Source organism: Chrysemys picta, chromosome 1 (genome assembly GCF_011386835.1).
Source record: "Chrysemys picta bellii isolate R12L10 chromosome 1, ASM1138683v2, whole genome shotgun sequence".
In the NCBI taxonomy this organism is placed as follows: Eukaryota; Metazoa; Chordata; order Testudines; family Emydidae; genus Chrysemys; species Chrysemys picta.
The window spans coordinates 128,256,622-128,283,176 of record NC_088791.1 but is presented as its reverse complement, the minus strand read 5'-3'; positions in this window follow the sequence as shown (position 1 = coordinate 128,283,176).

Below are 26,555 nucleotides of genomic sequence, written 5' to 3'. Positions count from 1 at the left end.
TGTTTTATCACAACAAAGACTTCACAAGGTGGAGTATAGTCCACTCCTCAGTGGAGAAGGCACAGTGTTCAGATAGAACTCATAAAAGGTAAAACAGAGATTTATACTAAAACCCAACAATATGGAAACTTTGTGCACAATCTTGCAATCCCCAGTCAACCAAATAGTCCCACTGAAGTCAATGGCAATACTATATAAGTAAGATTTAAGGACTGCCTAGTATTCCAGTAGAGTCAATATTCTGGAAAACTTCAGTGACGGTACTATTGTGTGATTCCCTCCCCGCCCTGAACCCCAACCCTCCTTGCTGTTGGTGTCTGTAGACAATCTCCTCAATAATCTCAATTCAGGGGATGTGGTAATTCATGTGCCAATTCTCTCTCAACTGTCCCGGGTACAAAAGACGAAAAAGGCAGGCTAGACATTTGCTTATTCCTGGACTGTACAGAACGGGGCAATGTATGCTGCAGGTGGACTACCAGATTATGTCCATCCTTCTGTGAGCTACTGAAGCTAGATACACTGCTGATCTGCGGCGCATTTGCTGACAATCCAAAAACAGCTGGCTGGTCACATAGTGCTGATCTCCTCATTTCCAGATGCTAAACAACATTTTCAGCATCTAAAAAAAGGCTAAAAGTGCACTATGCATTTGATGAATATTTTCATTTAACCATTGGCGCAGTGATGTTGTGTGGTTGCCTGTAGAAGGGGAGTGGTCTGTGTGATCGTGCCAATTTCACATTCATGTCAGAAATAAAACCTGCATTCAAACTTCAGCAAAAGCGTGGATTCTTTAGGACCCTTCCCACAATTTAAACAATTTACTCACAGTCTACAAGATGTCCTGCATATGAATTTCATCAAAAGGCATCAGAGATCCCACATCCATGAGGTCCCCATATCCACAAGATACCTTTCTTCCTTGCTCTTCTTGTTATGTGTATTATCAGTCATGACATTTATTACAGTTCTCGATAGGACACCTCAGGAAGAAAGTGTTCAAAGAATTTACAAGCCACACAAGAGCAGTAAGAATTGCAATCCAGGCAGGGTTCTGGAACAACTATAAAGTGTCTAAACCTACCCTTTTAAAAACATATCCAAAATGCCCCTTTTCTAAGGCAGGCTGAGAGGAGATAGCCCTCTTTATTAAAGGCTCAATGTTAAGGAAAATACATACTAGCAGACAGTTAATCTTTATGGACCAGATTCTCTGATATAGATGCCACTGCTTTGCACTGCATAGCTGGTGTACTATGGCCTTAAACCGGCACAAAGCCAATGTAGGGCTCTTACTATACTTTCTTGTCTGCATTTTACATTGGGGATGTTGCAGCCAGGATTACTTTAGAGCTGCCTCATGGGGGGACCAACACAGTGCAGAATGTGGATTGCGGGAGTGGAAAAGTGAGTTTTAAGTCATCTTTGCAAAACCCACTTGACCTGTGTTTTGCACAGATTATATATGTGCTAAGATCTGGCATCATATCTATATTATTTTTTCCCAAAAAGTTCCTAACAAGAAGCTGACTATAACCCTCAGTAACAACCACAAATAGTAAGAGTTTTACTGCTGTAGGGAATATTTCTGTTAACTATTGGGGAAAATGCTGTTACCAGAAGAATAACTGGATAATGGAATAAGCTGCGAAAGGAAGTTGTGGAATCCCTTTGACTGGAGATAAGCCAGAGCTGGCTTAGTGATAATGGAGTACATTCTGTCATGATACAGTGAAGCAGTGTGGAAGTCATATCCAAACTGAGGGCCTTATCCTACAAGATGGTAATCATCTCTCAGCTTTCCTTACAGAATTGATCCCCAAATGATTCTTTAAAAAATTATGACAACCCAATAGGCCCTAGACAGCAGCACCTACAAAGATGCACTGCAATTCCATTCAAATAAGGAATTCTTTTGGAAGGTAATTTACCAAAACACCTAAAGAAGTGTAAAGCTACTGGCTATAGCAGAGTCCTCATGACTAAAGAGTTTAGTGCCTATGATAATAGATCCAAATTTTACCCTTAGAAATCATTTTGCTGATAAACTGAAGTGTGTCATCAACAGCATATGCTACTTTTTCTAAAAACAAAATCTGACCAGATCAATTGAGAGTTTTTATTTTTGGTTTTGGCAGATCCAGTTCAGAAAAGGTTGCAAAATCTGCAATCACGGCGCCTCCTGGATACCTGGTGTGCACCCTGCCAGTAATAGGTTGACATGTCAGAATAATGTTTACTGTTTCTCTTCCGTTGCCACATCTTGTGCAGGACTAGCTGCTTGGCCCTGCACAAGATGTGGCACTGGACAGGATCGAGCTGCTTGGAGCATATGAAGACAATAAATTGAGCCCCCAGTAAATGAGGGTATCACTTTTTTTGGTGGCCCAGTTGTGGCTACCTCACAGATTCTCCCCCACTTGTTTTCCAGGAAACCTCCTTCTACTACTCCCCTACCCTTCTTGTTATAGCTTTATCCTACCATGTGAAAGAATTGAGGGCAGGTGGGGAGAGAAGGTTTCATAATGAATATTGGTCACTGCAGCTAAGTGGATGAGGAGGGCCCCCCAACAGAATGCCTTTGAAGGGAGCTCTAATTTAGCTCTAGTTTCACTAGTTGGGTAAAGATGCAGTGACAACAATCTGCATTAGGGTACCCAGCTCGCACGCTAGCAATAATTTAACAGTCATTTGATCTTCAGTGTGATGTTTGTCAGGGATACCCAACCACTATCACTTCTCTTCTTGGTTTTAACAATCAGATTGCTGGTGCAAATAAAATACAAAGCTTCAACATCTAGGCGCTTTGAACGTCAGGGTTGGATAACACGCTACGATTATATGTTGACAACATTCTTTTATTCATTTGGGTCCTTTCATCCGTGACACTCTACGTATAATCTCATAGAATGAAAGGTTTTGGTTTTGTGACAAAATGCAAAATTAATCATCTTAAATATCCAAATCCTCACTATTGTATCTTCCAGTGAAATAAAGTAACACTGTTCTTTTGTTTCTTGTCTTTCTTAACTATCTTGAGTAATGTTTTAGTTTTGTTTTAAGAAGAGATTCATCCCCTTCGTGATTCATGTTACCCAAGTGGACATGAGCAGAGAGCTGACATTTACACGTGTCGGTCATGTTTCAAATAACATACAAACATAAAAGAGGCTATACTGGGTCCATCTAGCCAAATAACCTGTCTTCTGACAGTGGCTGGTGCCAGATGCTTCAGAAGGAGTGAAAAGAACAAAGCAATTTGTCGGGTAATCTATCCCCTTTCATCTAGCCCCAGCTTCTAGCAGTCAAAGGTTTAGGGACATCCGGAACATGGGTTACGTATCTGACCATCTTGGCTAATAACCATTGAAGCTCCATGAGCTTAGCTAATTCTTTTTTTAACCCAGTTATACTTTTGGCCTTCATAACATCCACTGGCAACAAGTTCCACAGTTTGACTATGTGATGTGTGAAGAAGTACTTTCCTTTGTTTGTTTTAAACCTGCTACCTATTAATTTAATTGGGTGACCCCTGGTTCTTGTGTTATGTGAAGGGGTAAATAACACTTCCCTATTCACCTTCTCCACACTATTTATGATTTTATAGACCTCTATCATATCCCCCTCTCAGTTGTCTCTTTTCCAAGCCAAACAGGCCCAGTTGTTTTAATCTCTGCTCATATGGAAGCTGTTCCATATCCCTAAACATTTTTGTTACTCTTCTTTGTACTTTTTCCAATTGTATTACTCATTCATTAGCCCATTCGTTTATAAGCCGACCCTCCAAGATGGTTAGGTAAAGATAGCAAAAACCATATGACCCATTCATAAGCCGACCCTATATTTCAGGGGTTGGCAAACTTTGGCTCCCGGCCCATCAGGGTAAGCTGCTGGCGGGTCGGGACATTTTGTTTACTTGGAGCATCTGCAGGCATGGAGCCCCTCAGCTCCCAGTGTCTGTGGTTTGCCGTTCCCAGCCAATAGGAGCTGTGGGGCTCCGTGCCTCCAGACGCTCCAGGTAAACAAAATGACAATATATTAGATATTCAATTCAATGATTCCATAGAGTTTAAAATCATCAAATTTGGATGTAGACCCATTTATAAGCCGACCCCAGCTCTTTGATGCGTCACTTTTTTACCAAAAATATTCGGCTTATGAACGAGTATATACGGTATATCTTTTTTGAGATGGGGTCACCAGAACTGCAAACAGTATTCAAGGTGTGGGAATACCATGGATTTATATAGTAGCATTATGATATTTTCTGTCTTATTAAATATCCCTTTCTTAATGGTTGCTAACATTCTGTTAGCTTTTTTGACTGCTGTGACACTGAGCATATGTTTTCAGAGAACTATTCACAATGACTCCAAGATCTCTTTCTTCAGTGGTAATAGCTAATTTAAACCTCATCATTTTGTATGTTTAGTTGGGGTTATGTTTTCCAGTGTGCATTAGTTTGCATTTATCACCATTGAATTTCATTTGCCATTTTCCTGCCCAGTCATCCAGTTTTATGAGATCTCTTTGAAACTCGTCACAGTCTGATTTGGACTTAACTATCTTGAGTAATTTTATATCATCTGAAAACTTTGCCATCCTCACTGTTTACTGCTTTTTCCAGATCACGTACGTGTACATGGAACAGTACAGGTCTCAGTACAGATCCTTGGGGGACCTTCTTCACTGAAAAAAATTAAAATGTATTCCTAACCTTTGTTTCCTATGTTTTAACCAGTTACTGATCCATGAGAGGACTTCCTCTTATCCTCTTACTTTGCTTAAGAGCCTTTGGTGAGGGACCTTGTCAAAGGCTTTCTGAAAGTCCAAGTACACTATATCCACTTGTTTGCCCCTTGCCCACATGTTTGTTGACACCCTGAAATAATTCTAAATAGATCAGTGAGGCACGGTTTTCCTTTACAAAAGCTGTGTTGACTCTTCACCAACAAATCGTGTTCATTTATGTGGCTGATATTTCTGATAACCAGTCCTTCTCCTATCAAAATCAATGGAGTCTTTCCATTTACTTTAATAGGCATTGCATCAGGCTATAAGAACATTGTTTCTAGAAAATGAATACTTGGACTTTTATTAAAAATAATAAACTGCCGCAATTTGATATGTTTGCTGTTGGGAATGTGGCCACAGGATGTATTAATTCCCAATTATGATCTTTAATATAATGACACACCCAGTGAAAAATACAACTGTTTTGCTTTTTTCAATCATCTTCTATTGATTATTGATGCAAACAAGATATTGGAGAGACTGAAGATATTGCAAAATTGTGGAAATATTTGGCATCCATACTGGTAATTTATATATGTATAATATTTGTAAGCAAATAGTATGAATACCATCAAGATACTTCAAGGGAATATGCCTCCTCATTTTTGTTCCTCTCTTGGGAAATGAAGTTCCCTTCCTTCTTTTAACCTTTCAACACCACCCCCCAAAAGTCTTTCTGTTTTCTCTAGTTTTGGAAGTAGCTGAGATTTCCCCCTATTCTGACAGAACCATATTTCTACTTTTTAAAGGAAGAATTTTCCCCTTACTTCGTAGGAGACAAAATATTAGACAACTGAGCAGAAATATAGCTATGTTTAGAGGACCTGTTTTAAGTTTACAAAAAAACCCACAACCCTAAGCTAAAAGAAAATTATTAAGGTTGCAAAGTCATGCACTCAAATGTTAGCAAAAGACAGAACTAAGCCTATTTTTTCCCTAGCCTTGGTCTTGGAAACAGCTAAACTGTTTTGGCTGAAGTTTTCCAAAACAATTCAGCCTGTGACAGACACCCGAGCATGGAAAATTTCAGGAAAACCTTTAAATCTGGCAAAGTTATAAGCAACTGAAAACAGAGTCTTGTAATGGGAAGTGTCATGCAACCTTAATAATAGGGTATGTTACCAACTGATTATTATTCTGGTTTAGTATCACCATCTTTAAGTTGGATGGGAGGTCAGTACCTTTAAAATAAATTAGATAACTTGAGGACACTACTTATTCTTTATGTTACCTACACTATTTATATTCCAGCATGATCTTTCTCTGGACAAAAGAGGATTATCAGTCATTTCCTGTGGACTGCAAAGGAGCCTACACATAAATGATAGGCTTGCCAGAGGGATTTAGTATTGGATCAACTGCACTGTCCATTTTCCATATGTATTTCTCACCAGCCAAGTTTAGATCCCTGGTGTACAAAAGAATCTATTTTTTCACAGATAGGTCCAAAGCTCTTGGTATGAATAGTTCAAATTATATAATTTATTGTGGAATTATAAAGAAAATTGCAGCTGAGAGGAAAAGTAGTGCAACCAAACGTGTCTCCTGCTATAGACACATTTAAATTAACTTCAAGAAATACACCGTGTTGTTGTTGTTGTTGTTGGCATATTAAAGAGACAAGGTGGGTGAAGTAATATTTTTTATTGGACCAACTTCTGTTGGTGAGAGAGACGAGCTTTTGAGTTTACAGAGCACGCTTCTTCAGGTCACATGAAGAACTGCTCTGTGTAAGCTGGTAAGCTTGTCTCATCAACAGAAATTGATCCAATAAAAGGTATCACCCCTCCTTGTCTCTCTCACAAGAAATATAGCATGCACTGCACCCACTCTACCCTTTTATTCTTGGTTTAGGGAGTTAAGCACATGCCTCCACGCAACCAAGGGCTGAAATGCCAGTGATCAAAGTAAGTCTGATTTTATGTTTGCAGCTGTTTTCAAAATGCCTCATTTCTCACTTTACAGCAGGTGAGACAAGTTCAGATACACAAACTTCCTCTTCTATTTAGATCCGTAACTGTGCTGTTTCAATTTGTGGTTGTTGGGAGACTAGACTTCACCTATGCAGAAAACTTGAGGCATAGAAGAACATTTTTTCCTCAAGAGTACCCAAGGATATTTTATTTTAGGGAAGATTTATTGAACAGCAATGGGATTGGAGGTGTTCTGCAAAAGCCTCTTATGAATACCCAAGAAAGAAGCGTTAGAGGAACCATTTGGAGAAGAAAATACATCTAGAACTAGGAGAATACTGAATGTAATATATCTAACCCCAGAAACACTGGCTAGTTTTTCAAGCAATCAGATTATTACTAGGAAAGTTGGGGTATCAAAAAAAGAAAGAGTACTGGTCTGCTATTCAATGGGTCAATTCTCGCTGTATGTGTTTTGGAGATTTAGTCCCTGCAAGTATCTATTTTAATTATTTTTAGGAACATTGCTGGGCATTGTATTTAGTTTTATTGTTTACCAGAGATTTCCCCCCCCCTAAGATTGAAATTCAACATTGTGTAGCTGGCCAACCCAAGGCCTATGCATAGAAGTACTCAAAATAGATTACCCCATTTTTAATAAACCTAATAAAGATAATGTTTTAAATTTATTTTCTGCCCTTGCTTTAAAATGATGTGTATTTTTGGACTAACATATATCAAAAGGCAGCAGTATACTTTGCAACTTTGCTAATTAAAAAAGATACTCCCACTTTGGGCCTAAATTTACCTCAGGCCCAAACAGTTCTAGTTATAACATGATTCTTATTGTGAACTATTTCTTTTCTTAATTTGATTTCAGTGTATAGACAGTGACAAATCTCAGGCCCTAGACACACCTCTAACAGATCATTAAAAATATAATCCAAGTAAGACAAAAAACACCAAACTAATAACCTTTCATCACCGGAAAGAAGCCAGTTCACAAAAATAAAATTTCCATGCCTAAAATCCCATAAAACCCAAATTCATGCCAAATAAAAATCCAAAGTCCCATACGAACTCCCACAGATGTCTGCACAAATATATGGCTTAACGGTGTAACCTAAGGGTCAACATCTTCAAGCTTTTTTGAATGAAGAGGAGTTAGGGAATTAACAACCAGAGCCAAAGGGTCCTCACAGAGACTGCTTTCAAAGCAGTTCTCGTTCTTATAGATCAAGCAGTTCAGCATCAGGCTCTTTGCTGATGTCAACTGTTGCAGTAATGCCCAAGGAGAGAAGTGGCCTGTTAAGTAAAGAGGCCCCACAGAACTTAGGGCTTGGGTGTCATACACACTGAACCAAGAAAATGAGTCATGTATAATGTTGCTTATGTTAGCGAAATTAATGCTGCTGTAAGCCAAGCTTCCTATACACCACAAGTTTTATTGTGTTCATCTTAATCTATATTTGGGCCCTGGAAGACAGAGAAATAGTGTCAATGGATTTACAGACAGATTTATTTATTTACAGAGATTTCTATGGATCTTCATTAACATAAATGTGGGTTTTGGGTGTGCAAGAAATGTAGCTCTGGACCCATAACCGGGACACCTACCATTTTAACCAACTGCATTCAGAATGATTATCAGACAATATGGATGTATCTCCTTTTCTTACAGAGATACACAGGAGGGGCTAGCCAGATAAAAAATACAAATGTGAATGATATTGTGAAATGATTAAGTAATCTTGGCTCTCAATCCTGCAAATACAACCAACTACAATGCTTTCTACGATGGATAATCCCATTAATGTTAACAAGAACTGGGGATATGCAAAGATTGAGGGTATGCTTCTGGGTGTATGACTCTTATCTGTGTTTGGCTATAAATAAGTCCGTTGTCCATAAATCTATAGACATTGCTACTTTGTCTGCCAAGGCCAAAATATGGAAGATATAAAATGAGCACTAAGGTATAATTAGAAACATTTTAACATTGGAGTGAATGGAAGCACAAGCTGTAGCATACACAGTGAATAGTTACAAGATCAGGTCCTTGGTTTGTTTTTCCTGAATGTATGAACTTAGTAATAAGCAGGAGAAATAGATTCAAGAATATGGAGAAATCTGTGTACTCTTATGAAACCATACTCTCTCTCTCGCTCTTTCCCTCCCATCTCTCTATATATTAACAAAGCCCTAAGATGCAGAGATAGACAAAGGCCCAGATATTTAAAAGTATTTAGGCATTGCAGCACTCAGCAGTGCAATGCCTGATTTAGAAAACTTAATCTCATTTTCCAAAGGGATTTAGGAATATAGGAGCCTAAATCCCATGGACTGTCAAGGGGATTTTGGCTCCTTAGTGCCTAAATCTTTTGCTAAATGAGACTTAGGGTCCTACATCAATTAGGTATTGCAATGATGAGCCCAGCAGCACCTAAATACCAGTGGGACAAAGTGTCTTGTTGAGATTCACAACTAATAGTACTTAACTGATATATAGACCGTTAAATACGGGGATTCAATTTCACCCACTAAACATAGAAAAATGGATATGGCTATTGGAATTGGATATTACTGTTCAAGTTATGTATATTTTGACATAAAACTTAATTCATGACAAAATTAAAATTAAAACAAAAATGCTATGAGCAAAGCAAGGGTAATTCTCTTGTGCAGTGCAGTGCAAATATTTTTGCTACTTTTGTAAAATAAGCAAAATAGGATATATTGCATTGTTCTGTGATGATAATGAGCCTTTTTAATACTGCACTAAAACTTTTTGTGAGGATTAAACATTTTTTATTTTGGTATAAAATACTGCAAAATAAAGTTAATGGGAATTTATGTATTTTCTGTTTTAAACTGCACAGCAAAATATTTCTGCAATTATCTTAATCTACCTCTATCTATGAATATCTCTACATAAGAATATCGTGGAAATAATTTTGGAATTACTGTTGCTTCCTTTTTCATTTGTGGAAAAAAATTACAATAATTTTCTTAAATGGAATTGCTTCGGGGGACACTTTGGCATAGATGTGCATACACAAACCATCCCTTCTCTACTCTATCATTATACATCCAAACTAGATATCTACTTCTGCTTTAGGACTAAGTTCTTTTCTTACCTTTAAAATTTCAAAGCAGCTTTCCCAGAATGCCTGCAGATAGTGTCAATGAAAAAAATCTTCCCTCATTTTAGGTTTCAGTTTGTGTCTTAGATGAAGATTGAGATGTGGTTTGTTAGTTTAAAACAGGAATAATTATGGTGCCATAAATTTCATGTTCTTTCTAGGGAGGTTGTGCCCATATCTTCAGACTAATATACTGAAATTTCAAAAAAGCACCTCTCAGCAAAAATAAACTCAGAAATATATATTGAAATTCGTTCATCAATACCTGAAAAACCAGATTCTGGGAAGAGCGAAAATGCTACACACCTGTTTTTTACATTTTTCAACTTCACAGGATGAATTTTCTAAAAGGATGCTAATATAGGAGGTCCAAATGCTGCATTTAGATACCTGAATATACACTTAGGCACATACATGTCTGTTTTACATGCATACGTGCAAATCTGAACATTCAAACATGCTATATAGGCACCTACATTTAAAACTTGGGCCCCATTTTTGAGAGCTTGCGTTGAGGTAGGAATATACAATGTATTCTTTAGTGCATAATTTTAATTTCCCACAAGCAACAATTCTTAAAGTATTCTTGGTAGGGAATTTTTATTCTTCATTAGGCCTTTTATTAACACACTGCCAGATCTTTCTCTAACTGCACCCACTCTCTTTGTGATCACGCTGTGTGTAATGACAGGTCTGCCCCAGGAGACTGTAGTTATACTATGGAGCAGAGAGCAACAGATCAGCCAGCGTGCATATAAATTTCAACCAGCTAGCGATACCAGTGTGAGAGAAAACATAAGAGAATAGAAATTATCTGCACTGTAAAATGGAACAGCAGTATTGTTTGGTACTGTATACTGCATGCATTCCAGCAATGTGAAAGGGATAGTACATCTGTTTTACTTACATGTGAAATAACACAGTAAACCTGACTTGTTACTGCTGTACTGGACAGTCCAGCATAACCTTTTACTTGTGGATTATCTATTGTGCACCTGGTCTTCCAAACAACTGGGCTTCTGATGATGATAGTTTCTCCCTGTTTTAACTATATACCCTGTAAATTCAAGTTAGAGATTTACTAAGGAGCCCTGTTCAGGAAGCCAGAATAAGGAACCTGGAATCAACACCACAAGCTTATGCAAGACCCAGATACGCTAGATAGCTACTGGTTGAAGAATGATCACATTTTTTAACTAGACATAGGACATAGTCACAAAGCTGAGGTCTAGATTTTAATTCAGACTTTCCCGAAACTCAAGAGAGTGCAGTCAGGTCTGATATTCTGGGTCAGACCCATTCTTGTTTCTAGTGCATATGTGGAAACCCAACCCCAGCCAAACACAAATGTTGCAAGCAGAGAAGAATTCAACTTGATTGTTGCTGCCCTGCTCATGCACAGATATTCACAGACAACTGGGAGATCCACAAATGGATCTCCCTTTTTGTAGAATTTAGTCTTCAGTGCTTATACAATCTGAGCTTTAAAAATGAACAGGCTCAGTCAGGACAGATTAAAATAAATATACAAAACCTCACTGCATACCTTTTTTGGCCACCTGAGATTTTTTTAAAAATACCATTGCACTCACCTGACAAATGATATGGTACCAGTTTGTTTAATTTCACCTTAAAAGCAAACAAACTAATTACAAACAACTTCAAACAGCAGCTTATACTTTAATTACTTCACCAAGCAGATAACAGAAGTAGATTCAAATATAATTTTAGAAATATACAAACATTGATCATTGCCTGGTTTTATAAAAAAATAGGTGAATGTGTGTCTCAAAAATATGGGACTACTAGAATAGATTAGAGCCTGATCATGGTGTTACCAACTCTCAGAATAATTGATATTTGTTTTAAATTCCCAGCTCCCAGAGTCATATGAATAGAGGTCTTTCATTCTCAGCTGCCTTATTTCCCCCTCTACCTCCCCCGCCCCCAATCTCTATTCCTCATGGCTGTGGAGAAAAGTTTCAAAATGTGACTGCTAAGGGCTCAAAAACCAGATGGAAAATAAAAAGAACCCCAACATTATTATTAACGTCTTATGGTATTTAAACCAGTCTCATGATTTTTGAATGAAAGTTTGGGGTTGGCAATATTCTGACCTTAATCCTGTATTCCATTCCAGGGCTGCCTTGAGCACTGAATGTCAACTGTGCCAAACTGTGTGATAATTTTGTGATACAGATTAATGTCTGCCATGGCAGGTTCAGACCTTGAAATCCATTTTCACTTTGGACCCAGATCTCTAAAAGTAGGAATCTTGAGTACCAACCTAGAGCCTAATTTATTAATTTTTAAAATGAAAATTCAGTAAATCCTAAAGCAGTAGTTGCTCATTATGGCCACAATCCTACAATGTGATCAGCAATGTGATCTGCATAGTCAGATTGCTGGGCTGCATGGAACCTCAGTGAAATCAATGGGGCTCCACACAGGTGTATCAGTTTGCCTGCACAGATCCCAAAACAGGAGGATTGGGGACTAGAAGTGCATCTGGATGAATGAATGAATAAATAAATATGTTTTACTGACTTTTTTTCCCATTAAAATGAGGGTCATGATGTGTACATGGCCTACCTAGGTTTTTCTTTTTCTTGCTTGTGTTTTAGCAGCTCTCAGATGACATGCTGCTTTTTCTTTCTTTAAATAGATGGAAGTCATACTCCTTGTTCAGGTAGGTTTGTATATTATCAGCAAAGAACGAGGCAAGCCAGAGCAACAACTACTGGCAGTGCCACAGCTACTGGCAATGCTTGAGTCTGATAGCTAGCAGAAGAGACATCATGTAGCGGACAAGACAGGAAAAAAATGATTGGTGGATGAAGTGCATCTCATACAAAGTCGTCAACAATGGGTGCACAGAGACCAGGAAAACCCAGCTGCAGATGGTCACCATCACATGCACCTCCATACAAATGACACAACAGTGATCAACAGATAACTGGTTTTGCCACATCCATATCAGCTTGCTGCGAGCTAATGCAATGCTGATTGCTTTCACTTCAAATTCTGTGCTTACTGACCATCACTGGGTCATCTGCATGCTAGTGTGAGCTGATCTCTACTATCACCTTCTGCATCTCTTCTCAAGAGCCTTCATTGCCTCTGTTCATTCTTGCATGGCCCATTCTCTTTGACACCTCTCCATTGCCCAACTGGTCATCAAAGATGCCTTCCTAACCCCAGTGGTTGCCTTCTTTGAGCCATATATGGTGCTGCGCAATTGAGCCCAATTTTAACAAACATTATGGAGTACAACAGCCAGTTCTGAAATGTAACTGTCACTGTCCAATGCATGGCCCTGTTAGTGTATTAACACACATAGTAGGGAAGGAACAAAATTATCTTACAAAATTTTTCCTATTATTAACAAAATCTAATTTTTTTCTGACGATTTTTATGCTTTTGTCTATTCAAGTATTGTTTCTAATATTGATGCACATTTCTCACATTGATCAGATCAGCTGCTCAAACTGCCCCTGGGTAGAATGTTATTTAGTTGGTTTCTTCTGCATATCTCCCATATTCTCCTCTCCTAAACGGCACAGTTGAGATCAGAAGGGCTGTGTATAGTGGTCTGGGGCTTCAATGGACAACACAAAGCCAGAACTGCCATTATGGCAAGACATTTGAATGAAAGCCTATGAAATAGGTCTCTTCCATGTAAACACACTCACTAAAGAGGCCCACAGATCCAGCAACTTTGGTGGTTTTATAATACCCAGAAATTAAAGATGCCATAAAGGTGGCACATCAACACATCTACGAACCTAGTATTTATAGGTCTTTAGGGCCTAAACCTTCTATGGTTTGACACTGCACAGCTATACAGGAAGGACAGGAGACACTGGATGTAGTTTAATCAAGAAGGCCTCATCTCTCCTTTCTTTAGCTCCTGCACAAAAGCTTTAAATTCCAACGCTTTAGGTGTATTTTAGTAATTAACATACAAAATTATAAAAAAATGTAGTTAAACTTGTAGAAGGAATCACTCTTATTAGGAAACATACCGTCATAACAGACTGCGCCAAAGTAACCCTGAATACATTTAGCAAAATCTACTACACTTCTGTTGTAAGACCAACATCTTTCAACAACTAATTTTCACCAATTCCTAGCATGGTTTTCCTTCATTTCTTTTTCTTCTCAAGCTGCCCCTAAACTTCGTTTTGCTAATGTATGTTTTTCCCACCCTGAAAAAATCAGGTGGACCAAATGCATTCCTAGTTTTGTTACCAAGCTATTAGAAAGCTGCAACAAGATATTAGGGAGTTCCTAACTCTGGCAAAGAAACCCCACAGGCTCTTTTAAAAAAAATCCAGGTCCAACCCTGCCTGCCTATCTCAAAAGAAAAAAACCCTCCTTATTATGTAGGAGGACCAGACCATCTCCAGTGGGCTTAGGGAGACAATTAAAAAAAAAAAAAAAAAAAGGACGAGGAAGGTCCGCAGCTACATTCGCAGATCCTGAGACCCAGGAACTGGCAGAGAGAGAGAGAGAAAGAGAGAGACTGTGGGTGAAACTGGACGCAGGGTGTACAAGAATTGTCATTGCACAAGGAAAAACTCTAAAAAAGTACAACAGCGTCAAGATCCGAGAAAGCATGATAAAAAGTGAAATAAGAAGAACTTATGAAAAAGTTTTCCGAAAGATCTTCTAACCCTAAGATGGCTAAGGTAGAAAGAGGGACGTGGAAGGTAAGGAGGAATGATGAAGCCATTCTGGCACTGGATAGTCCACAGGAGACCTTGCCGGCACCAAAAATCACTTTAGCGGCAAATGCCAGAAGCTGATAACAATGGAGAATCCAGAAAAGTTGTTTTTTTCTTTTAAATAAACAAAGCTAGTTTGCTAAAATAGTTTTGTAAATTCTCATAGCTCTCACAGTATTTGTACTGCACACAAATAGTTAACCTGCAGTAACAGCTGTTTGAATGCATATAAATCAGATTATTCTGTGTAGGAGACAGGGAAAAATGATTTTATTGTAAAGGATACTACATGCGCATGCATGCCCGAGCTAGAATAAATGCATAAACCTCAGAATAATAATCAAAAGAGATAATTATACTTATAATTTTTTAAAAGCCAAGAAAAGAAATATAACTGTACCATGACTAGGCAAATCTTAGTAGCTAGCTATAAATGAATGTGGTTATAGAAACTTTTCCTGAATTGAAGAAACGTAATGATTTATGTCCCTACTCAAGCCAAAATTATTGTAAGTCTTTGTCCCATTATATGTAACTTTTTTGGCTTTTTGTAAACACTAAGGATGAAATCTTGGCATCATCGAGGTCAACTGCAAAACACACATTTATTTCAAAGGGGCCAGAATTTCACTCTCAATAGGAGTTTATGAATAGTCTGATGCTGCAAACATGCTTGTAATTACCTTTACTCACGCAAGAGGTCCCATTGACTTTGAAATGACCACATGTGTAAATGAAGTTACTTATGTGTCTGTTTGCAGGATCCGATCCCTACCACAGGAATCATTTTCAAGGTGATTATTTAAAAATGCTCTGCATCTACCATGACATCACCGCTGCTTTACTCATAAAAAAATCCACATGCTTAGAGAAATATTGCATGGGTGTCACATATAAATTTAGTTTGGTACTTAAAATAAAGGCCATGTTGTGTACATATATACTTGTATATCTAAAACCTACTGCACATGCACTCTACCAAATAAAATAAAAGGCAACACCTTGTTATAAAAAAATGTGTGCCTATCTAAATACATATTTATGCTCATGCAGGGAGTTTAGGGTATTTTCCAGATTGTTCTTGTATCCAAGTGCAACCTGCTTATTTTGACCTCAGTTCTTAGAAATTGTTGATGCCACGATAAAAATATGCTCCATGTTCCAAAAAGCAACAAACAATTCTAATGACAGAATACTCCATCTGTGCTGTTAGAATGTACATTTTCAGTTTATAGCTTATATATGTTCATATAAATATAAATAAATGTTGTTATGCTTTCTTTTAAAAAAACATACAGTTGGAAATGCACACTGTACAACCTATTCTGTATCTTGAAATGAACTATAGGTTTTAACAAAAACAACAAATAAATATTTTTGCTAATGACCATGTTTTTATCACAATAGCACATAAGCACTATTATTTTTTTCTTCCTTATCTATTTCTGAGTGTATATTTTATCCTTAAAAGTAAGGGGAGCTTAACTAAAATTCTCTATTACCACCAGAAAGGAAGGATAAAGAATGCAAAGTAAACTGCATTATTTACAATATGCTGTCATACTGAATTAAATGGATTTTTTCATCAACCTCATACTCTGATGAAAAGGTATGTTATAGAAGAATTCATATTCTGGTCCTTTCAATGTCTCTTGTATCTTCACTTTTTATGTGATGCAACTGTGGAAAAACACCCACTGGTACCGGTCGGATGAAAATGGCAGTCTTTTCCTCTACCAAGATCTGGTACCAATTACTTTGGATTTAGAAGCACTATATAAAAGACAGTGCTGATCTGTTTCTGAATTTGTATCTTGATTAAACTGTTAGGCTGTGGCACAAATGCAGAGATTACCTGATTTTAAAAAGTTACTTATTAAATTATCCAAGAAATGTACAGTAGTACATATTTTAAAAATCTTCTAATTGAATCTGTATTTTATGTTTTTATTTTAAATTTTTGTTATGACAAATGGCACTATTCAGATGTCATAGAAGCAGAAAATCATTTTACAGAAGATACTATTCAAGCTGTAAACTCCAAACAAAAAGTCTCCAAGAAAAGACTGTGCTGAAGTACTTTAAAACCCCAGTGATGGGCACAAACAATTAGTTATTTTATCATTTTCTAAAATTATTTTAAAATAATTTTTGTCACATATATAATTAAACACAACGGCCCAAATCAGTTCTCAGTTACAATGGCATGAATCTGAAATAGCTGCACTGAAGTCAGGGGCATTCTTTCGGATTTATCCCAGAATTTGCTTTGAAGTTGCTAAGGTTAATTCATTTTTCCCTTAATAGCTTGAATGTTTCTATATATATTTCAACTATCTAGAATTCTAAAGTTTAGGATTATTACTTTAACCATTGTTCTTGATTACAGTAAAATGAAAAAAATATCAACAAAAGCTGGCTGAAACAAGAATATGTTCTTAAGGGCCCAACCATGCAAAACTCCCAAAAAGGAATTTTAGAACAGGCCCTAATTATTATTAAACCCTCGGTACCATACAGTATATAGCATTCTCTCCATACATATGTAAATATCCCACAAAAAGCAATTGAAATAAATTTTCAAGCCATGTTTTCAGGATGCTGTTTTTCCTATAGCTCCTACTATTTTTTCCACCATTGTTCTAATATATGCTATTACAATTTTCTAGTTAATTTAACATACTGATTGTCAGAGTAAGAATGTAGTTTTGCAAAACTTGTAAATGGTTTAAAATTAATTAGTATGCACATTATTCCAAAATTTCAGGTAGATGGTGTATACTTTGTGTATGTGTGTGTGTGTGTTTGCTACATTTATTATAAGAAGAAAATCAACTTTTTATATTAGTCAAAAGAAGGAAATTTATTTAATTTTTTTTCTCAAGTTTTTAATATGAAACTTGGCTGCTATAGTTTTTTTCCCACATAAATCAACCCTTAGCTCTTTTGAATTGAAACAATATGACATGATTATTGTGGGAAATTTTATTGTTACTGAAATTTAAAACTTTCTGTACCCAATTCTACATTTTCTGTAAATCAAAACCCTATTTCACTCAGGGCTACAATTAAACAGAGGAAATCAAAGACTAAGTTCCAAGCAAGTCTTGCTATTAATCATTGGAAGAACTAGTAGTTCAAGTACTTTTATTGCAGTTTCTTTCTTCTTGAAAACTACATTTTAATCTACAACTTCAACTCTTTAATACAGACTGCATCGCAGATGAGGCAAATTAAATAAGTTATACTATAACAGTATAGTATTGCATACAATTTAGTATAATACAATAGCATTGCATTACAATAAACCGTACATGACTCCAAAAATAAAATTCTGACTAACTATGTAACCAGAGTTATTTATGGACTTATTTTCCCCTCTAAACTCAACAGTCGCTTGTTGAAAAGTACATATCTGACAATGTTTGATCTGACACAATACCACTGGACAGTTATTTAGGCCTGATCCTACAACCATTGAATTCAATGAGTTTTGCCCTTAACAGCAATGGATGCAGGCTTAGGCCTGTCACTGAATGTATCTGAATTGAGTTTCTGGGTGCTTTTTTTTAAAGTATAACTTAAAAATAACACTTGATATGAACATGAAAATTCATGTCCAATGGGTTTCTTATTTAAAGAAAATCACAATAAGACATATTATTTAAACAAGAACAATAAAAAGTAGTGATGACAATGCACTGGATATATGGTTTTAGGATAAATATTTATTTAAATTCCCCCATCCCACAAAACAATATTGACTTTCGTTGTTTAACAAAAAAACCCATACTAGACTTTAGAGAAAATAGAATATGCACTGTTAGAATAAAAAGATTAAAAAATACCTCACCATGTCATACTGATAATTTATCTTGAAAGTTATTGAATTACCAGTCCCATACTATGTATGTCAGTAGTAGCATGACAGTAGAGTTTTGGTTTGCTGATTAGAATAAAGTGAAATAGGTATATTATTCACTATGACTGTAGATTTATAGATTTCTGGTCTATTGGATCCTTTTACTGGATTTCTAATTCAGTGCAGACTTGAACTGAAATATCCCATCACTGCTGGAACTGAACTCCTGGTGTGGCCAGTATCTGTTTCTTAGAATATAAAGTTCAAATTCCAAATCTGCCAGTCAGCCTCTGAGACAGTGTACTATCTTGCAATGAGTTTCCAGATCTCCAGTTCAAAGCATGGTGGAGCAAGTCAATCACTTTGAATGTACCACCCATCTAACTGAAGGAAGGGGAAAATACAACTTTGTCTTCTTTTCTGATTTGAGCTGCAGGCAGACTATATAGGAGATGCATGCGCTAGAAAAATCACTGCAGCCATAGTCTTGCCTACTAATAATTTTGGAAATATATCCATGGGTATTCTGAGATGAGGAGTGAAGAAAGAAAAAGTGAGGCAAAGTCAATTTTAAAAAAATACAGGAGTTTAGGACAAGTGTGGAAACGGGACAAAAAAAAAAAAAAAAGGCAAAACATGCTGCCTTGACACAGTCATAAAATCTGTCCAAATGAACAGTCCAAACTAATAGCCTTCATCCTCCCACTCCTTTCCTTCCTTAGGTTCCTCACACTCCATTATTCCATCTGGTCTCAAATTGGACTTTGAGCTCTAAGGTGTAGGGACTGTGTCTACCTGAGTATTATACAATTCTTAATATAATAGCGACTGTAGCTGGTACAACAATACAAATAAATAATTATAATCTTCTGTCAAATTTTCAAAATTCTGAGTGTCCAATCTGAGACATATAGGGGCTGATTCTTAGAGGAGCTAAGAACCCAAAGCTCCCAGATGAAGATTTTTAACATCTCTGATAATCAGGCCCTAGATATCTCATGTGCAGCATCCAAAAATTAGTGAACACTTTTAAAAATTCCAGCTATAGGCTTTTCATATTTTAGTTTATAAATATAAGAAGCACTATTCTCAAAACAGCTCTCTTTATCTATTCACTGAAAATATCCTCGTTATTTAAGCAAAGGGCTAATCCTGTAGACTTCATGGGAATTTTTCTGGACTTGACTGGACTGCTGATGTATGTAAAGCCACATCACATGCATAAGTGTCTGCAGGATCTGGATACAAGTAACGTACTCAACAGAAAGATGAATTTGTTGTTAAAACAGTAATTAACAATACACTTAATCTTAAACACTAACTTAAAAACGTTATAGGTTTTGCTGGCGTGAAGCTGAACATACTGAGGAACTACTGATGCTCCCTTCACTTGGTAAAATTCTAAGCACTGGTAAGTCTGCTTTTTAATTATATACATCACATGTGTGACTGGGGGCACTCTTCAGTGTAGCTGTGCCCTCGATGAGAAAAAAACACCACCACAAAACTGGAGATAGGGTGATTGAGGAAGCCTGTTCATTTGAGCTGAGTGTAATTTGCTACACAACGCCAATACTGTATCGACCAAGCACTCTCGCTAGTTCTACTAGTACTAAACAGTTCAGTTTCTAACAGGAAACATAGGATGGGTTACAATACGAGGCAGAAAAGAATGGAGTTATCAGGAAAAAAAATTTAGCAAACAAAATATCTAAAATATGTCAGAGGACTTTACTTTTAACAAGTTTCCTCCCAGATGGCTACACTAGAGGAAACATTTGAAATGCATCCTGCAAAGGACATTTTTGTAATCAATTATCTCATTTATTTCCATATGCTTTAATAGAATGTTAACAGCATACTGTATTTTAATGAGTTGTAAGGAACTATTCTACACTGGAATGGGATTGGATTTGGTGATTTAATAGATCATTTCTATCTCCAGCTCTTTTGATTTAGATTTAGATTTTTGATTTCAGGTACCTGTGTCTAGAATGCCACATGCCTTGTAATCACACTTACTGCTTATGTATGTACAAAACAGAATAATTTTACAAGATGGTGGTGGAGAATAGAAACATGCCAGCTTAGGAAGGGCACCAACTAATCTTCCACCTATGAACGTTTGGTTTCATAGTCCACTTTAGACCATGACTAACACTGATTTTTAGGAGGAAGAGGAGTATTCTTTTAGACCCCATCACAAAACCATCATATACTTTTGTATGACTGGAAGTGCCTACCCAAAATAAACCAAGAACTAGAATAGCAGCTGTAGTAGAGGTAAAGGTTGAGATACTTTAGCAGCCCTGTGCAAACTAATGTTGTTAGTCCCTCAATTTCATGAGCATTAATTTCACTTACACATTTCAAAACACCTTACACCTTTCCTCCCACTAAATAAATAAATAAATAGAAACCACACATTCTACAATATACAACTTAGCATTTATATATCATGCTCTGCATGTTCAACCATTAACTATTTCTCATAACACCCCTGTGCAAAAAAGTAAAAATTATTATCCCCACTTTACAGGTGGGGAAACTTAGGCAGAGAGGTGAAATGACTTGATTGAGACTACAGCAAGTCAGTTCTAGAGCTGGGTTTAGAATTTAGGCTCTCTCAAGTCCCAACCCTTTGCTCATGCTTCCAGATCACTGGAAACCACACCAAAACACACCCATATATGTGAAATTATGGCCAGGTTCTAACTAGTGTGCTCCACTTTGTTTCTGGAAATTGGAATGGCAAAGAATAAATCTCACCATGTTTTTCAAAATAGCACCACAATCTCTTTGTTGGCCCAATCATACAACCAGCCCCACTGAAATCAACGGGACAGTTAGGTTGCTCACAGTAGTAAGCACTTTACCCAGTAATAAGTGTTTACATGTTTAGGTCCTAAAGAAGAAATTCTCCCCTGTGCAGAGGGCTAGAATATGGCCTACGCAATACATAAGTTGACTTTAGTGAGACTTAAAAGATGTATAGGCCTGGAACTGGCCCTCTGCAAAATGTGTGAATTTCACTCTATTAGAGTAACTAGTACCGTAGTAACCAATGGCTTTTCTTTTTCAAAAAAAAAACTAGTGCTCAGAATTTGTAACATTACAGAATACTGTGAAATGTATCTAAGAAAAACCTCTTCCAAAATCACCTGTAGACTTTTGTGTTGATGAAAGTGTGTCACGTGAACCAGTGAGGAACTGTAACCAACTGCACAATTCACTGTCCAACTAGCCTTCAAAATTCATCTCTAAATGCAAAGATGATTTTAAGAGCTTTTGTTTGTTCTTTATAAGAAATTTTAAAGTAGTGTTCAGAATTAGAAAGTGCTGAATTTTTCATGAATTCCTCTCCAGGGAAGCTTATTAGCTGCTTTTTATTGAAGGTTTTATTTTGGATTTGATTACTTCTGCTGAGGAACATCCATATGACCACAGAAAGTTACAATTTCTGATTCCTTTTTGGAATTTAATACTTATTCACTTATCCTCTTTTTTGTGTACTCTTCACTATATTCTGTTCAGCGGATATCAGAAATACAAAGACCTAAACCAATAAGATAGGATGGAATTTTGATGGTCATGTATCTAACAAGGAATTTTGTAAATGGCCATAGGTTTTAACTGTATGCAATATGGCCCTACCTTACTCACAAGAGAAGACCTATTTTGGGAAAAGAATGTACACCTCTACCCCAATATAACGAGGTCCTCGAGAGCCAAAAAAATCTTACTGCATTATAGGTGAAACCACGTTATATCGAACTTGCTTTGATCCGCCGTAGTGCGCAGCCCCCCCCCCGGAGCACAGCTTTACCGCGTTATATCTGAAATCGTGTTATATCAGGTCGCGTTATATCGGGGTAGAGGTGTATTTCTGTTTAATTCTTGATGTTCTTTTTAACTAGCCAGAGCTGCAGATACTGATATATGGAGTATGGTATGACATGCTGCTGATTCTCTAATTATGGAATACGGATGTACAATATCATCAAAAAGTGTGAGATCATCCTTCGTATGTTACAGAAGTCATGGATGAGAAATCCCTTTTTTACAGTAAAGTGAAGCAAAACCTCGACTGGATGTGCTACCCTGCATCCGGCATGGCCTGCTCTCCCACACCAGATACAACTTCCTGCTCACCTGCTGTCACACCCCAAATTATTCCTCTTTTTGTAGATTCAAGAAAGGGATGTTGTTTGAGGTCACTATACCAGGCTATGGTCCAGCAAACTGTTCCTTGCCTTTTTAGCTTAATCAACACTGTAAATTATCACTCATAAAAATGATTTTTGGGGCCAAAATACAAATACCTGACAATTAATAGTTTTAACTTGTTAAACAAGAAAAACTGAGCTTTTATCAGTTTTCCAGAGGTAAGTCAAAGACTTACCATTTTAAATAAATATTTTACATATTCAATATGATTTTACATACATGTATATTCACACACATATTATATAATATTCAAATTAAATTAAATTTACACACAATGAAAGTGTGTGTGTCCATATATGTGTGGATCTATGTACATAAATGTGCGTGTATATATGACGGCAAAGATGCACACATACACACACAGATACAGGATACACACATTCTAGTGGGGTAACTTACATTTTATTTGAATTAATATTAAGACATTCCAGTGGAACTGAAATTTCAGCATAATCATTTTATTTATAATTTAAAATGTAAATCCATACCTTAAATCCATCATTGTAAATCTTAAGTTAAGAAACAACTATATAGGTGACCATTTCAGCATAATTCTGCCTTCTATATAATTTAAAATGAGAAATTTGCATCCATTTGGAAAAAAAACAGCCATTAACTTTGCATCATTTGATTATATTCACTGATAAATTATGTATTTAAAAATTAAATTTAAAAAAATCTAAACATGCTGTTTATTTAACAGAGATGGAAGAGCTAAAACTTTCACACAGCATTAAAAAAAGTTGCAGCAAAGTTGATAAGGAGAATAGATGACCCTTGGGTCTTTGGGGCCTTAGGCCTTCCTTTGGCCTTTTAATATAGTTTTCATCCATTTTGGTGCATATTCATCCCACACCATGAACCTTACAACACAGAGATGCACGTTAAAGGAGGGAGAATATGGATGCCATGTCCTCTAAAACAAGACAGCAGCATTGTGGCACTCCTTTGTTTAAATCAGTCAAACCAGACAGACACAATATGTACTCTGTAAGTCTAGACAGCACTTAATATTAGTTAGATGCGCTTTAAATGCTCTTTTCATTCAAGTTTAAGTTTCCTGTATCAATCATTTAAATTTAAGTAAGTGTTACTCTGATCCAAATCTCATTGACGTCCATTGGAGGTTTTCCACTGACTTCAATGGGCTTTGGATCAGGCCCTAAAGGACCAGACATCATTTTTCTACAAACGAACCAGACAATAAATATAAACTGTTGTGTGCAACAAATGTCGATATGCAAAATCGGATCAGGATTAAAAAAAAGACGGTAAATGACAACAAACAGAGAACAAGAGCTATATTATTAATAATACTTTTAAAATGAGATGCGGTATACAGTAGGAAAATAAAGTAATTCTAAAATAAGACTCCTTTGTGTATGAATGTAAAAACAAAGATACAGACCAAGAGTGTGTGAATGCAATCAAATAGTGTTCCCTACCCTTTTGCACATTAACTGAGTTACAATTAAAAACAACACAAAATACCAAAATGCCAAAGCATTCAGAAGTCTAAAAGGCTTTTGTGTATCAATAAAGCACCTACTAGACTGAAATTATTAATTAATTATTAATTCAAAATACTGCAAATATTTGTAATTTTCCATATTGATTATACCAGGTAGGTGAAAACTTAAGTTTTAAGTGAAAACTTAAGTTTTAAGCAGAAACCTAATATACTTTGTGTTGAAAAACAATGACAGTCTTTAACAAAAAACCAAAACCAAAATCCAACAACCTTCCAACCCCCGCATAGTGGTACAGGACATATACTGACTTGAATTATGAATGCAAAGTGGCTTGGTGTACCATGACTGCAAAATACCAAAATACTACCAAATATTTTTCTATTCAGCCATCTCCCCAAAATAAGTAAATAAAATGACACAAAATCAGTCTGTTTGCAGTTTCTTTTAAAATTTTTCAACCAGTTCTTTCCAGTATGTTTTCCTTTTTGTTTAAATTAGCAGAAATAAGGAAAAAAAAATAAGGAAATAAAAAGAAAACAAACCACATATGATAAGTATTTTTCTAATCCTACCATCTAAACAGATTTGCAGTTGTAGTTATACACTGTAGCTCATATTTTCTCTCAAAAATGTAAACAAAGCGTATGAGATTTTTTATCACTAAAAATGAGGATGTATTTCCTCTTCTTGATTTTTCCATGAAATACGGTGAGAAATTCCTGTCTTTTTTCACTATATGAAAAGATACCATCTTGACCACACAGGTGTGCATGAGCATATGCACGTACATCATGCTTAGGGTGACCAGATGTCCCGATTTTATAGGGATAGTCCCGATTTTTGGGTCTTTTTCTTATATAGGCTCCTATTACCCCCCACCCCCCATCTCGATTTTTCACACTTGCTGTCTGGTCACCCTAATCATGCTAAATACACACAAGACTTTAGTGAGCTAGAACAATGTGCAGAATTATCAGTCAGCAGTGTATATATAATCAACCAAGAGCTATAGAAAATGAACACTTTCTAAATTAATATTTAAATAAGTCCTATTACTTGTAATAAAAATAATATTTTTTTCTCTTACCAAAAACTATGATCAGTGTTTGAGGCGATTTATTTTTCTATTTTTTAAACAAGTCTAAAAAAAGCATGTCATTTGAATACTTCTCCAAGATCAGGAAGGAACTGGATGTTTCTCCGGCAAATAACTGGACATGAAGGCTAAGGTAATGGTAGTCTTATAGACAGCCAAAATTCAAAGGTGTCATTAATATTTAGAATCCTTCCAAAAAAATTACTCTAATTTAAATAAAGAATTCCTTTGTAGGAAGCCACAGCTTTAATTATGTTCCTAATGAGAACCCAATGCCTCTCCCGCTTCTTCCTAAAACTCGCATTTAGTGCACCAAGGTCATGAAACTCCCTGAATCCCCCTTTATCATTTCTGGAACTATAATTTACTCACACAGTGTCTTTTAAGAAATATTTGGGAATGACATTCCTGAATAAATTCCACCAGACTCCTGAAAACAGTGAGAGGGAAGAGAAAGTCAGTCTAATGGTTGAACCATAATTTAAAACTGCTACGTACACAGGCTAGATCCAAAACCCACTGAAGTTAATGGAAAAACTTCCAGTGATTCCAATGAGCTTTGGATCAGACCCTTTGTTTCCAGAGGTCTGACATAACAAGTTTCAAATTTATTGAAGAGGCAAGAGTGTGTAAGTATTAAATACTTAGTAGCACTGAGCTTCAGAAAATAATGGTTCTTTATAAAGACTACACAAAATAATGAGGGTTTAGATTTAACCACATACTTTAAAAGAGATTGAACTATGAAAGGGCCCAATTCTGCAGCTTTCATTCACATGTGTAGTCTCATGAGTAAGGCCATCAGGAGAGGGAGCCAAAATCAGAGTTTTGTTCTATCTTACTAATTAAATGATGTACTTTACCACAATCCTGATCCTACTTGAAGTCACTGGGAATTTTGCTACTAACTTACATGGAGGCAGGAGTAGCCGTGGTGTATAAAGGGTTTCTTTCTTTAGAAAATCATACACGGATTTGTTCACAAACACTAATATATAGGTAAGATTTACAAATGGGCCCCACCAAGCATATAAACAGATTTATTGTGCCCACTGACTTGCAGGCATGAAAATGCCAATACACTAAATCTTGATGTTTGTGCACAAGGGCTTGATCTAAATCCCATTAAAGTCAATGGATGTCAGTAGATTTTAGATCAGGCCCATAATTACAGGCATAAGCAAACAGGGGTTTACACATGCATTAGAGTTTGTGCTAATGTAAGCTTGCAAAAGTTTGCACATGCACTTAAAAATCTAGCCCTGCTCTTTTATATATACCTATTTGCCAGCACCTACTTACCTATGCATGTCAACGG